Source organism: Acipenser ruthenus, chromosome 2 (genome assembly GCF_902713425.1).
Source record: "Acipenser ruthenus chromosome 2, fAciRut3.2 maternal haplotype, whole genome shotgun sequence".
NCBI lineage: Eukaryota > Metazoa > Chordata > Actinopteri > Acipenseriformes > Acipenseridae > Acipenser > Acipenser ruthenus.
The window spans coordinates 49966786-49982456 of NC_081190.1; the positions used below are offsets into that span (position 1 = coordinate 49966786).

A 15671-nucleotide genomic window follows, 5' to 3' on the forward strand; every position below is an offset into this window, starting at 1 on the left:
ACCTATCTTGCACTTCCAATAGCTACATACTTCAAATGTGCAGGTTTGCAAGAAATACATCACAGCAAAGATGCAAGATGTATACTATCCCAAGGTAAGATCAGTTTAAAACACTTTCTGGAAGAATCCTATCAAAAGCTGCAAATAATCAGTGCTCTATTAATTCTTGTTTGGTGTTTCAAATTCCAAATTATTATGATCACAGAATAGGGGAATTCCATAGGGGCCTTTTTTCTACCTTGCAGCTAGTCACTTATGGTAACTATATCTCATGTTTTTCAGGCCACCCTCATTCTACAGAACCTTGGCTGCATGGCCTGGCACAGACTGCTACCTTCTTCCATATTTCATAAAGCTGATAAGCTGCCATGTTTTGTAACACAAGACTCTGAAAAGTTAGTCAGCTGTTCAGACTTTCTACCAAGTCTGCCACAACAATGATATCATGGAACAAAGTTGGAATGCAATCAAAATCTGCTAGTAAACCACACGTTCAACCTTTTCCTAGTGCATCTATTAGCATAAACCATGCTCTTTATATTCCTTTTTCAACAGCAACTTCTTTAAACATTCTCATCCAGGTTGCTTTCCAGTTTCCTTAAAAATCATAGTGTACCAAATTCTCAGAAATAAATACAGAATAACAGACACAAACAATGTATAATGCATATATACCTTAAGTCCTTTGAATTTAAGGTGTACTTTTTGAACCATTTTTTGCTTCTCAAAAATAGCATGCGTCTTAAATTCAAGTACAGTAGTGATGCGTGTATTAAAATTGGCAACAAAAGACATGACTACTCGAGTACACAAGCAGCAATGTGACTTACTGCCAAGAAATTATAAACCAAAATGTTACTGCCTGACGTGATGCAGCTGCCCAAGAAGGTTGCGTTTCTGTGAGCTCCGTTGCTGGGGATCCTTATCTGAATTAATCCTACAATTATACTCCACCACTGTTTAAATGCTGTGATATAACATTAGAGTAGCCTAAAGTTTCATGGCACATTGTAATTTGCGAAGAAGTAAAAGATCCTCAACAAAAAATAAATCTCGTTCTCCAGCGCATGCACAGGCCGCATCATCCCCACTGAAAAGTACCATAGAAGAGCAGGATCCGATAACTCTAAAATCGCTGTGGAAAGCAATTAAACAAATGAAATCAGACTTATTCCAACATATCGACAAAAAAACAGCTGACATACAAATTAAACTAACAACCATACAAGGCTCGCTTTCAACTCTGGCAGAACAGGTAGCGGAGGCTGAAAACAGAGTAAGCACCAACGAAGACAACCTACAAGATGCCGCGGACCGAATTACACAACTGGAGAAAGAAATGTCGTCTCTTAAGACAAAACCCAAGATCTGGAGAACAGAAGCAGAAGATCAAACATTCGCCTGATCGGCCTTCCAGAGGGCTCAGAGGGGCAAGACACAGTAGGTTTTGTTGCCCAACTGATACCACAGCTAGTGGGACAAGACCACTTTAAAGATCCCCTCATTATAGAGAGAGCGCACTGCTCCTCGGCGCCCAAGCCAGGTAATGCGGATAGACCGAGCCCTATCATCATGAAACTTTTAAATTTCAGAGACAAAGAGAATCCTCCGCTTAGCCAGAGAGAAAAGTGAGCTTTACTACAACGGCAAAAGGATGTTTCTCTTTCCGGATTTCAGCACTGAACTTCAAAATAAACGCAAAGAATTTAACCAAGTTAAGAGGAAGCTTAACGAAAAGGGAGTGAAATACGCATTGATGTATCCGGCTAAACTCAGGGTGGGGTACAAGGGCATGAAGGGGTTCTTCATTTCACCACATGAAGCTGAAAACTTCGTTCGGGAGATGGAAAAGAACTGACAACCTGAGGGGGTATAACCGAAGATTTTCTCCCTGAATAGCAGACCTTTGCGTTGGACTGGCGTTGGACTCACTCAGCTATGTTGCCATGATCAGTAGATAAGTAACCCAAGACAAGAGACACTCACGTTGCTGTTTCTTTCTTCTAAGTTTTACTATACTTTTAAATAATTATTGTTGGACATACTTAGAATATTTATTATTATATGTAACACAATTTTTGTTCCTGGGTAGTAGGTGTTATTTCCTAATTGCTTATGCCTCAAAAGTATAGAAAATGGCTATTATTCCCCACAAACTTTGCTTTTGTGACCAGGACAGTGATATTTTGAAATTTACCTATTTCCAATGAGAAAACAGGCGAATTTGTGTCTTTTCGTTCACATAAAGTCAGAAAAAAACAACATATGAATCCAAATTGACAAGTATTTATACTAAAGTAATACAAACGTGACTACAAAAGATTTAGAAGTGAGTAGTTTTTCGAGATTTACGATTATACTGTAAATCACTTTCACGAATCAGCCCCCAAATGTAGTCTCCCATCATGTTCTCGTTATACTGTCCTTCATTGACAGCTCATCCAGGAGCCTCAAAGCCGTGCTGCTCCATAATGGTAACAAGTACCCGTCTCTTCCCCTGGCTCACTCGGTGCACCTCAAAGAGGATTACAACAGCATCAAGACCTTGCTGGACACCTTGAAGTATGATGAGTACGGCTGGGACCCCTGGAAGGTGCTGATGCCACCACTGCACATCAAATTGGGCCTTATGAAACAATTTGTCAGAGCTCTAGATAAGGAGTCGGCAGCCTTCAAGTACCTTCAAGACTTCTTCCCCAAGCTCTCTGAGGCAAAGGTCAAAGCCGGTGTCTTCGTCGGACCACAGATAAAGAAGATCTTGGATTGCAATGAATTCCCCAAGAAGCTCACAAGTAAGGAGAAAGCGTCTTGGAACAGCTTTGTCGCAGTGGTTTGGGGCTTCCTGGGCAATCATAAGGCCGAAAACTATGTGGAGCTGGTTGAGACTCTGGTGAAGAACTACGGCACGATGGGCTGTAGGATGTCCCTCAAAGTCCATATCCTTGATGCTCATCTTGATAAATTCAAGGAGAACATGGGAGCGTACTCGGAGGAGCAAGGCGAGCGCTTCCACCAGGATATACTGGACTTTGAACGCCGCTACCAAGGACAGTATAACGAGAACATGATGGGAGACTACATTTGGGGGCTGATTCGTGAAAGTAATTTACAGTATAATTGTAAATCTCGAAAAACTACTCACTTCTAAATCTTTTGTAGTCATTTTTGTATTACTTTAGTATAAATACATGTTAATTTGGATTCATATGTTGTTTTTTTCTGACTTTATGTGAACGAAAAGACACAAATTCGCCCGTTTTCTCATTGGAAATAGGTAAATTTCAAAATATCACTGTCCTGGTTACAAAAGCAAAGTTTGTGGGGAATGATAGCCATTTTCTATACTTTTGAGGCATAAGCAATTAGGAAATAACACTTACTACCCAGGAACAAAAAAAAAAAAAAAAAATTGTTACACGGTGTTATTATTATTATTATTATTATTATTATTATTATTATTATTATTATTATTATTATTATTATTGTTGTTGTTTTAATTTTGTATTTACTTCTTCCTCTGCCGCTATACTAACTACGCAGGTAACACATTTAAGTGTGGAAGGAGGTTTATCCTGCTAAATTCACTTTAAGATGTGCAAAAAAAAAAAAAAAAAAGCAGACATTGTCCCTAATAATAAGATTATTATTTGATAGTGAATCTCGAGTTGGAATATAAACAGTGAGTGAGAAACAATAGACATGCTTTTGCAACTGGCTGATTGTTTAAATGTAAACTCCAATAGCATCGGGTTATATAGTTAAGAAGGCTACACACTTCTTTCTTTCTTAGTGTTACTATTATTCTGAACTGTGTTAAAATTATTCAGATCTAAGTCGCTTTGTAGTACAGCATTTAAATTGGATGCAATTATTTTAAGCAGACTTTGACCCCAGTAGGAATGAAAGCAGGGTTGTTTAGTTTAAATGGGGAGGGTATGTTGGGAACTAATAACTATTATTTGTTCTCTGGTATGGGGCACTAAGTGGGAGGATATAGGGGTTGATTTTGAAAGCAGGCCATGCTACACACACATTTTCTTTGCTTCTCTACTTACTAAATGTTATGATGAAAACAAAAATTTGCTTTTTGCAATTTCAAAGAAAGATGTTTTGTGCTCGGTATTAGAAACTGGAAATAGAACACGCAAAATCTAAAAATTCGTAAATAATTAATCTACTGTCTCAGAAACGACTGCAATATAATAATCTCTGTACGCAAACAGCAGAGGCTGCTATGGCAAGAACAAATTATCATTATTACGAAAACGGTAATAAAACAGGAAAGTTATTGGCATGGCAGATAAAAAAAGAACATAATAAAATAATACATTCCATTAAAACAAGTAAAGGTACTGTTATACATAAACCAGATGAGATTAATACATGTTTCAAAGAATTCTACAAAGAGTTATATAAATCTGAAATGGGCCCCGACCATACAAAAAGTAAAGAATTTCTCAGTAAACTGCCCCTGCCTAGGATTAATGAGGACCACAAACTTGCACTGGATGCAGAACTCTCAGAAGCCGAAGTTCTTAAAGCAGCTAATATTTTGCAGGGGAGCAAGGCACCAGGCCCTGATGGATTCCCCATTGAATTCTATAAAGCATTCATGGATAAATTGACAACACCTTTGAGAGAGATGCTGGAGGAATCCCTGCATAAGGGACAACTACCCCCATCTCTAGAATTAGCAACAGTTATACTTTTCCCCAAACCTGCTAAAGATAAACAACTATGCAGCTCATATAGACCGTTATTGTTACTTGATGTAGATTTTAAAATCCTGTCTAAACTTATTGCCTTGAGGCTTGAATCTGTTGTATCCACAGTTATACATGAAGACCAAACAGGGTTCTTACAACACATATTGGGAGCTGACAATCTTCGTAGATTATTCCACATTATACATCAGTCACAGACTGCAATAGATCCTAGGCTTGTGGGTGTCGATGGATGCAGAAAAAGCATTCGACCGCATAGAATGGGAATTTTTATTCCAAGTCCTTGATCATATTAATTTTTAGCCAACATTTTATTAATTATATTAAAACACTGTATAAATGCCCCAAAGCCCAAATTTTGACAAACGGAATCATCTCTGAACCTTTTCTTCTAGGTAGGGCATGAGGCAGGGATGCCCCCTCTCCCCAATCTTGTTCGCTCTGGCTATTGAGCCTCTTGCAGTTGCAATTCGATCCAACCCACAAATCAGGGGAATAATGTATGGTCCAATAAAATACAAACTATCTTTATACGCAGATGATTTCCTTCTGTATGTGTCTGACCTGGATACTTCATTGCCTAATGTATTTCAAACCTTTGCTGAGTATAGTGCAGTATCTAGTTATAAATTAAACTATGATAAAAGTGAAGTGATGCCCCTAAACAATAGCATTAACAGCAAAACTCTGCAGTTGGTTCGATCTTTTAGGTGGAATCCAAATGGTTTTAAATATTTGGGGGTCCAAATAACTAACTCCATAGATAAAGTTTACCAGGCTAATTACTTACCACTACTAGATAAAATAAAGAATGATCTACAAAGATGGACTGATCTACCCCTATCCCTAATTGGCAGGGTGAATATCATAAAAATGAATGTTTTGCCTAAATTCTTATATTTATTTCAAACAATTCCCTTAAAAATTCCAAAATTGTTTCTAAATTCATGTTAGAGTAAAGGCTTCAACACTTCAGGCACCATTTATCAAGGGGGGAATGACCCTTCCTAATTTTAAACTATATTATCTCGCATATGGGTATGGCTTAATTTAGACAATGTTAATGCAACTTGGTCATCCATAGAACAACACATTGCTGACCCCATTCCACTGAGTGCGCTCCCATTTATAGGCTCTAGAAAAATGATGTCAACAATAACTAATAACCCTGTCATACTGAATACATTCAATTGCTGGCTGGAGAGCCACACACTTCTTGGGCTCCAGCATAAATTATTTAAATACACCCCACTTAAAGATAACCCCTTTATTCCCAAGGCTATAGCAAACGGGATTTATGGAATTTGGAGAAAAAAGGGTATTGAACATCTTGGAGACCTGTAAGGGACAATATTTTTTTTAAGCTTCACACAGATAACTGAGGTATATGGAATACCCAAAACACATTTCTTTAAATACTTACAAATTAGAAACTGGGTGAGAACAAACATTTTTTTCCAAAATCTCCTGAATCCCCCTTGGAAAAATAAATATTCAACACTTTATATCCTAAGGGTTTAATTTCTCGTATGTACAATGTTTTGAATAATAATCTGAAACATAACCACACTGGGATTAAAGTGAAATGGGAAAAGGACGTAAAGGACGAAAGAAGCCGTTACTCAAAAAGTACCATCTGAAAGCAAGTCTGGAGTTTGCCAGAAAGCATGAGAGTGACCTAGCTGCGATGTGGGAAAAGGTTTTGTGGTCAGATGAGACCAAGATAGAGCTTTTTGGCCAAAACTCAAAGCGCTATGTGTTGCGCAAACCTAACACTGCTGGACTGGGCATCTTGTTAAAATTGAAGGAAGAATGGATGGAGGAAAATACAGGGAAATACTGTAAGAGAACCTGCTTCAGTCTGCTAAAAAACTGTAGCTTGGGAGGAAATTCACCTTTCAACAGGACAATGATCACAAGCACAAGGCCAAAGCAACATTGGAGTTGCTCAAGAACAAAAAGGTGAATGTCCTACAGTGGCCCAGTCAAAGTCCTGATCTCAATCCCATTGAGAATCTGTGGCACTATTTGAAAATTGCGGTCCACAAGCGTCGTCCAACCAACCTGAACAACCTGGAGCAAATCTGCCAAGAAGAATGGGCCAAAATCATTCTGACACTGTGTGCAAAGCTGGTACATACTTACCCCAAAAGACTTAAAGCTGTTATTGCAGCGAAAGGTGGCTCTACCAAATATTAATGTGTGGGGTTGAACACTTATGCAAGCAAGATATTTCAGTTTTTTATTTTTATTAAAAATATTTCCCAACATAAAACCAATGTCACCTTACAATAATTGATTTTGAGTTTCAGTGTTTTAAAATAAAATATCAAACAGAATGAAATTTAAATGTACCATTTGTAATTCAGTAATATGAGAGAATTGGTCAGGGGTCTGAATACTTTTGCAAGGCACTGTATATATGTATATGTGTATGTGTATGTGTGTATATATGCCTATGTATGCATTTTGTGTATAGTGGTTAACCATGCAGGGTAAATGCAGGAATGTATACTATACTGTTGAGGTATGGATGAGTAAGCAGGGGTAAATGTGTATTAGCAAAATTAAAATCTGTAACCCAGGATGTAACAGAGATGTATTGTTAGAGAAGCTGTTGAAGTTGTTTTAGTAAATAAGACTGCATAGTTTTTTTTTTATATAACTCACTGTAACGGGGGGGGGGGGGGGGGGTAGTTGGCCTGTATTGTTACTCATGTTTTTGACTTAAAAAAAAAACAAAACAAAATGTTACTGCTTGATCTCATATCATCCATGACATACAGGCAGCCATTTTCAAAGAAGCATCATTAGCTTCCTGAGAAATTCAAAAAATGATTTTACAATTTGAGTGTTTCTAACAAACAGTACCAGCTTGGACAGATCAGAAATTCTGATCAGGCCCCTGTATTTTTTTGACATGACAAGCAATACCACAGTTCACAAATCGGGAGAAAAACAGGTTGAGTAATCACAATTGGAAATGAGAAGCAGCACATAACTGTAATGCTCTGTGTGACAGCAGACGACCGCAAACTGGCTCCATATGTGTAATTGAGGTTCTATATTTGTAAATGTATATTTATTTGATGTTTAATTTTTTCCTGAAATTTTAGACTTAGACGATTACTTTCAAAATGTGATTAATAAAAAATGTTAAGATTAAACCACCAATTTAAAACAAGTTGCATACAAAATATACAATCCATTGCTTTAAGGTTTATAAGAAAAGGGAGATCACAGACTGACATAATAATAATTCTAGTGTTCTTCAAGACTACAGATTGTACATACTGTACTATTACTCATATAATAATAATAATAATAATAATAATAATAATAATAATAATAATAATAATAAACCACTATAGCTATATAGAAACACAGAGCAATTAAACGCCTATACACATGTATGTGGTATCACATTTAATTTAATTTCAATCATTACTTTTTCATTATTGAAGGAAACAAGTATTTGTTTATTTATTTTTTTAACTGGTGTTAATTAATCATCTATACAAATTGTCTAATTGTAATCGTCTGTATTCTGACAATAGCAATAGTTACATTAAAAAAAAAAAGTATTGTCCTATTGACATTCTCATGTGGTCAAAATGCTTATTTATTCTCCAGGGATGACAAGGTAAGATTTGGTTGCCATGGCAACAAGAAACTCGCTTACAAAGTCAAACACCTTTTAAAAACATAATCTTACCCAATTTTTAAAGTTGAGCCGATCCAAGACTATTTGAACAACTTGATTAGAGTCTCAAGCCCCAAATCACTGAAAAGTCTTATAGTCTTATACTGCATATATTCCAATATCTCAGTTCTTACCTGGACAATACTGTTTCTCCGTAGATTTTCAAATGTAGTGGAGCTGCTTATTCTATGTTTATAATATAACCTTTTCCATTCACGGTGATTCCTGCAAAAACAATTAAAATGATCTAAATACAGTTAATAAGGGGATCATATTACATTTTGACAAGAAAATTAACAGCCTGTGTGTAACTATTCTCGCCCTGCAACCCACCCTTTTATGGTGTGTGCCAGTCTGCACATAGCATGCTGTCAGTGCTAGTAAAAGCCACACTAAACCTAGAAATGATTCAATTACCAATTAAACAACCAATTTGTACAATGCACATTTTTTTTCCAGTTCTATGTTTTATAATGCCCTGCATGTTACTGGGCAATCATCCAGAGATTTATTTACAGCCATCAATTTTTTTTTTTATTTCGTTAGATTAGAATGCAGTTGTGGAAGATGAATAGATATGATACAAGGGATGGGGAAAAAAATTGGTCTTGCAACATGTAGTCCACATATTTGGCTAATGTTTATGATGTAAATGATCTCGGTGACACATATAATGTGATTTATAAAAGCTTAATCTCCCAAAAGTTATTTTCAGTCACATGTGCAAGACAACAGATATGGCAGACATAAGCAATAAGGCACAATAGGTGTGGGATATACTCTAATATCCACACGCCCCATGTGCGTTATAAGTCACGAGGCGAAGCCGAGTGTCTTTAACCGCCCGGGGCGTGTGGATATTAGCGTATATCCCACACCCTGAAGTGCCTTATTGCTCTTATAAAATGGATCAAACAACATTACAAAAATAAACCGTAAAAACATGTTTTAATTAAAAAAAAGTCATTTTTATTAAATATCCTTCCACCTCTGCCTGAACTTAGAAAAAATAGTTCCTTCAAACATAAAAAAATAAAACCAAAAATGCATTATTTAAAATATAATTTCAGATGTTGAATTGAACATTCCCATTGAAAGTGCAGGTTTGATTCGTTACACTTCTTGTAATTCTTGGTTTATTCATTACATTTTAAAGTAAAATATTACTGTCCATTTTCATCATGACACAGCACAAATGAGTCTGCCTTTAAATCACAGACCCTTCCTCACAAGACCTGCAATAGTATCAGGTGAGAGTGCGTTTTTTTTAATCATCCTTTGTTATCTGGGGTAGTAACAGGAGGCATCCATACCAGATTTGTGCTACAGCTTCACAGTGGTGAGAAAGACATTATTTGCATAGAATACCCAGTTACTTATCAAACTGACTTTGCAATTTACAGCTTGACAACGTGGAGAACTACTGGGCCAGTGTTAAGAAACAATTTAAACAATGCAGGGCACAGCAGAAGACATAATACCATCGTACCTGGACACATTTAAAAGATATGGCAGGAATTGTCGAGATGAATTTATAAATGTTCAGCATCAGATCACACAGCTGCGCAGGGGGTGGGTCCAGGGCAGCAGGCAGGCAGACTGAAGAACAGACAGACCGGGAGCAACGGCAACAAAACATCTTTTAACCCCAAAGTCTCTTTTAAGAGGGACCCAAATCTTTTGTGAAAAGCTGAAAGTTTAAGTGGTATTCTTTAAACTATTTATTTTCAAAATGGGATAGGGAAACTCCGTAGTTCATGGAGAAGGAGCAGAGCGATCAGAATGGCGAGTTCTGAATTTATTTTACTTTTGCTTTTTTTCACTACTTTAATTAATCATTGGTGTCGATTCAGATTCATTCACTATCTCATGTACGCTTCGGTTTTCCAAAAGTTCAACATTTACATAAATCTCATCGGTCATGTTTATTGCAATAAATTCCAATATGTCTGCCGTTTTTGTTTTTAAATTCTAGTGGCGTATGGATATCTGCCAGTGATTTGCCCGTTTTTGAAAAAAAGTGCCAACCCATGGTGATATGCTGTAATATCAATACCCCCATGTGACCTGTTTTGACAAAATCAGGATAGAGTATTTAAAACACCCATTTTATAACGTTTTATATAGCACCTTTCAAGCAACACTTTGAGGTGCCATGGCATGAAAGACACTATATTCATTAATTTTGTTGTTGTAGACTTTGATAGAGTGTTCACAGTAGGTACCATATTCAAGATACAAATTTACTGACGTTTCACAATAAGGGTCTCAAAAGCAATAACCTTGTTGTAACCAAGAATTTTGGCCCTTCATATAAAATAATTCATTAGCCCTGTATTAAAGTAACTGTAGCTAATATAGTTCCATAAAATGTCTCTGGCACAAATGCATGTTCAATGTGCAGATTTGAAAGAGCATCTTATAGCAAACTTGTAAGTTAATTTTAAAAGGTCATGTTTGGTACTACACTTGGTTAAAGGAAACTCTGTACTTCCTGGGCCATTTCACCTGGAGAGTGAAATTGTCCCCACCCCTTCACTGGCTTCTTTCCTGTCAATAACCAATCAGCTGCTTCCTCTACTGAATGACATGCTTTTAACCAGTAACATGTTTTGACCCAGAATACACTGCTGAGGTGAAATGACCTAGGGCGTGCAACTACAAACAGACAACCCAAAAATAAGGCATAGAAATGGAGAGCTTACTTTAACCTAAAGTAGTACCAGATATAATGTTTTAAAATTAAAATGTATGTGTGGCCTATGCAGCTAATGCACAACAGCTAAGGTTTATGTAATTATCATGTTAGCTACAATTACTTTAAGTACTAAAATAGTTTGTTTGTTGTTGCAATGTTATATAACAAGCTTTTAAAACCCCAGAATTGTTGGACCTGCTACACAGAACCACAGTTCTGAACTGTATTGATATATCATTCAATCTTTTCAAACAAAAATATGAATGATTAATGATAACCATGGGTGTTGTATTATGACAATCAATGTTGCATCCAGCAAATCCCTACACTAGTAATACCATTCTAAATAACAGTTTTGAATTAAAATATTTGCTGAAAATAATCGTAATGGCCATTTTGGTGTACCATGCTTTAAACATCACAATTGTAGATAAATAATTTCAGTTCTGGTTCCAAAAAGTCATTGTAAACATTTGTGGTAAGCAAAACAACCTATTTACCACCACATGTGAAACAACGGTCAGTGCTTAATAATTTTTCTGTAGGGACAAGGACTGACTAGCTTTGATATATTTAGATCCCAACAAACATTATAGTTGTGTCGGCGAGAACTCCTTTATTGTAGGGGCCAGCAGCGCCGGGTTTGTACAATTTTTGGTGGTGCCCAAGGGTCAGGGGGCAGAATTCTCTCTCTCTCTCTCTCTCTCTCTCTCTCTATATATATATATATATATATTATATATATATTTTTTTTTAAAGCCTTGTTTTTAAACAACAAAATGTAACATTTTCAGTAAACCCAATATCTGGTGGATAAACATCTACCTTATGCACAATATCTTATTTTTGTGTGTATATATAGCTTTTCTATGGCACATTGTTTGTACTATACAATGGTGTATCGAGGATAAATAACGAAGCCCCATTGAATATGGAAAATATACAACAAAGTGGATAGACCCATGAAAGCGAAAGCTCTGTGTTGCTGCTCTGGCCGCTGGCTGTGAACACAAACACTGTGCGTTTACATTAAACTAGTTTTAATTTCTGAAAGAGCCAGAAGATTCAAGTCACTCACAGTCTGATAGAGTATAAACTATAACTCAGATAGAGTCATTTTTGAAGTAGCAACATAGACAGAATAACTCAAAATACAATAAGGTACACAGTAATGAATCTCAATTATCGCAAGAATGAACTCAATAAATAATGAAAATAAGCATCAATTACATTATAATGATTGACTGCATATACACAGCATGACTTTCAGTCATGTTTTGTAATTTGGATTATAAATTTAATCGCTTCCCAAACTATAAGGATATTTGAAAAAAACATGTTATAAACACTACCATTTCATACCCTATTTTTATTATGTATGTGATATGGACAGGACATACAGCTGAACTACACCAAAATAATTAAGCCAGCAAGCCAGGAGAAACAAAATGGGTGCATAATAAAGCATATATACTAGTCAACTTAATTGTACATTTGTGCTTATACAAAGATAGAAGTAATTATTGATTAGTGCATAGACAACTTACCGCTTAAAGAGCAAAAACATTTTGTTGCTGTTCGGTAAGGTTCTTTTGAAAGTGGAGAACTGACAAGTGATTCAGTCGTTCTTGGCTCACACAGTACATGCAGCGTGATTGTAACATGATTCACTCAAGCTCACATCGCCACCACTTTGTTTTCCTGCAGCTTTCAATCAGTCTTCACGCTTCTCTTCTGCACATTTCACCCTACTCTCACGCTGCCTTCACGCGACATTCTTATTGTGGTCAATGACGGAACTGCAGCATTATAGACAGCAATTGTGTGGAATGAACACAGAGCACAAGAACAGAGGGCCGTCCGGTAAAGCGGAGAGGGAAGAGAGTTGTTTAACAATAAAGGTAACTTTGGTTTCATTCTGTACACAATACATTCGCTTTTTTCCCCATAGTTTTTTTTTTTTTAAATCTGATTCTGTTTCAATATACAGTATTACTGTTTTGTAATGGTTATATTCAATATCAAACTTGGAAGAAAAAACACAGTTATATTTTACTTCCTTTTCTTTCTTAATTTGGCAATTTTTCAATATTATATATGGGTAGTTGTGGAAGGGTGGTGGGCAATTCACTGACACACACGGGAGACAGAAGTTTTATTCGAAAACACCGCACTGGTGCCCAGTTTTATTATTTTAGATACTTTCTTTTAGCCCGCAGAGGGCGCTGTTGTCCGTTGCCTGAGTACCGGCAACGGTAAACAGGACCACAGAAATACCAATACTTGTAAACAGTTAAAAGCTGGCGCACTCACGGCTGCTCTGAAATAATAAATTACAAAAGGCGAAAGAAAAGGGAAAATGAAACACAGTAATAAAACTACAAAATAAAGGTGATGCTTACGCAGTGCCCCCACTGCCGCTAAGCCGGTCAGCTCGGGTCTCCGTCCTATGCTGTTATGCACTATACTCTGGGGTGGCCAAGGTTAACCTTCTACTCAGACATATTCCCTCGGATACGTAACAATTTATTTTCTATATAATTTTCTTTCTGTAGGCTGGCTGTCTTCCTCAGCCGTGCTTGCCTATTTTGGTCGCTCGCTCCAACCACTGGCGTTCCTGCCTGGTCTATGTTTATACTGGCCTTCGCAGCCAGTGTCTCTGTGTATTCCCAATCACGGCTACCCGAATGCATAACCAAGCGCAGTACTTATGGGCCAAGCAATCCCCCAAGGCCCGCCTCTCAGCCACTCAGATAGAGGGAAAGAGAGGGAAAGCCAACACACCCTCTCCCCCACCTCTCCATGTCACTGCCATGACTGACAGGTGGATCTACGAAGCTGCTGCCCCCTTCCTGCAGTACCACGCATGCGCCAGATAGTCTCCCCCCCTGTTACAGTAGTATTTCCTGCAGTCCCATTCGTTCTTTAATATTCTGTTTTCTTTATAACAACACATTTTTATTTACTAAGCCAAAGGCCACCTTGCACGCTACCATTAGGAACCACAGTACAAGTAGCTAAGGCTAGAAAATTGAGGGAAAAACTCACCTCTATGTCTATTTGTAAGGGTTGACCCGGAAGCCACCCTTAATAATCTAGTTCCAAAACCATGGTTTGGTGGATCTACGACCTAAGTCTGTAGAACCTAGTAAAAGTATGGGGCCCACACCACTGCATTGCAAATGTCATTTACAGATTATTATTATTATTATTTATTTCTTAGCAGATGCCCTTATCCAGGGCGACTTACAATTGTTACAAGATATCACATTATTTTTACATCAATTACATTATTTTTTTACACATTATTTTTACATACAATTTCCCATTTATATAGTTGGGTTTTTACTGGAGCAATCTAGGTAAAGTACCTTGCTCAAGGGTACAGCAGCAGTGTCCCCCACCAGTGATTGAACCCACAACCCTCCAGTCAAGAGTCCAGAGCCCCAATCACTACTCTACACTGCTGCCCATTATTGTATTACAGTACAATGACACTTGATGTGACTAAAGGGAAGGTTGAACGACCAGTAGCATTAAAAGTGGCTATACAGCGCCGTTCAAATCTGGAGAATTACTGAACAGTCAACGTTCATATTTGCAACCAATCAGAGAATTGTGGGTGGGTTTATCCACTGACTGCTACTAAAATGAATTGGTGGCTATCCTAGTCTGAATCATCACTCTCACAGCGTGAAGAGGTTATACTACTGTAGTCTAGACTACAATAACAGCTCATACAGGTACCATTTGTATTGTGTTGGAATTATTCTCTTCATCCATGATATTTGTATATCTGCATGCAAACGACTTTGCATGTGTAGCTATAGGCGACAATTGCAGAAATCAACGCTGTCATGTGACATCACTGTGCCATGTTTACAACGCAGTGCACTGGAGCTTGTCGTGGTTTGAAGACTTCACAATAATAGGAGGGGCTGTAAAACATGACAAAAGTATTTGGAAACATATTTTCTATTGAAATAAGTCTATATTCACTTTCAGTTCACCACAGGTACCCTCTGAGAAACGTATGTTCGTGAATAATACAAAATAATTTTTGAACTAGTTAGTTTCACATTTGTGAAATTCATATTGTAAAAATATTTTACAGATTTTCAGTTTCAGAACATTTTTTATTTCTTTAAGTACACATGTTATGTTGTTTTTAGCAATAATGAAATACAATAGTTTCAGGTCTCCTGGTGCCCATTTAATTTCTTAAAAAAATGTATTTACATTGATAGCTGAGTAGGCCTACTGTATATGATACAAATACAAATAGTTTAAAACAATTACAAAAAAAGAACCACGTCCTCATTTCATTTTACCTTTCTTTAAAAAATATGCAAATAAGCTGCCTTAGAGGCAGAATACGGCTCTTTTTAATTTGGTGACCCCTTATTTTTATTTCTGTGTAAAATGAATTATAGAAGAAGTATATTTTATCCTGCAGTTTAAGAAAAAAATAGAGACAATGGAGTACTCATATTTAAGATGAATGCTACCTGTTGCATAGGTTTCACAGCTATATAAGGTATTTTAT

The 15671-nt window shown here is 36.9% G+C and overlaps 1 protein-coding gene across 5 annotated transcripts in view; it reads right to left on the minus strand.

The window, feature by feature from the left end:
* Positions 1-15671, minus strand: part of LOC117408649 (bone morphogenetic protein receptor type-1B) — a 342845-nt gene that overhangs the window by 205887 nt on the left and 121287 nt on the right. For 4 of the 5 annotated variants that reach the window (XM_034013833.3, XM_058996777.1, XM_034013832.3 and 1 more), the window contains one exon: positions 8562-8652. The exons of the other annotated variant lie outside the window; for it this stretch is intronic. The gene's annotated coding sequence lies outside the window, so the exon portion shown is untranslated. The remainder of the gene's footprint in view (positions 1-8561; positions 8653-15671) is intronic. 5 annotated transcript variants of the gene reach the window in all.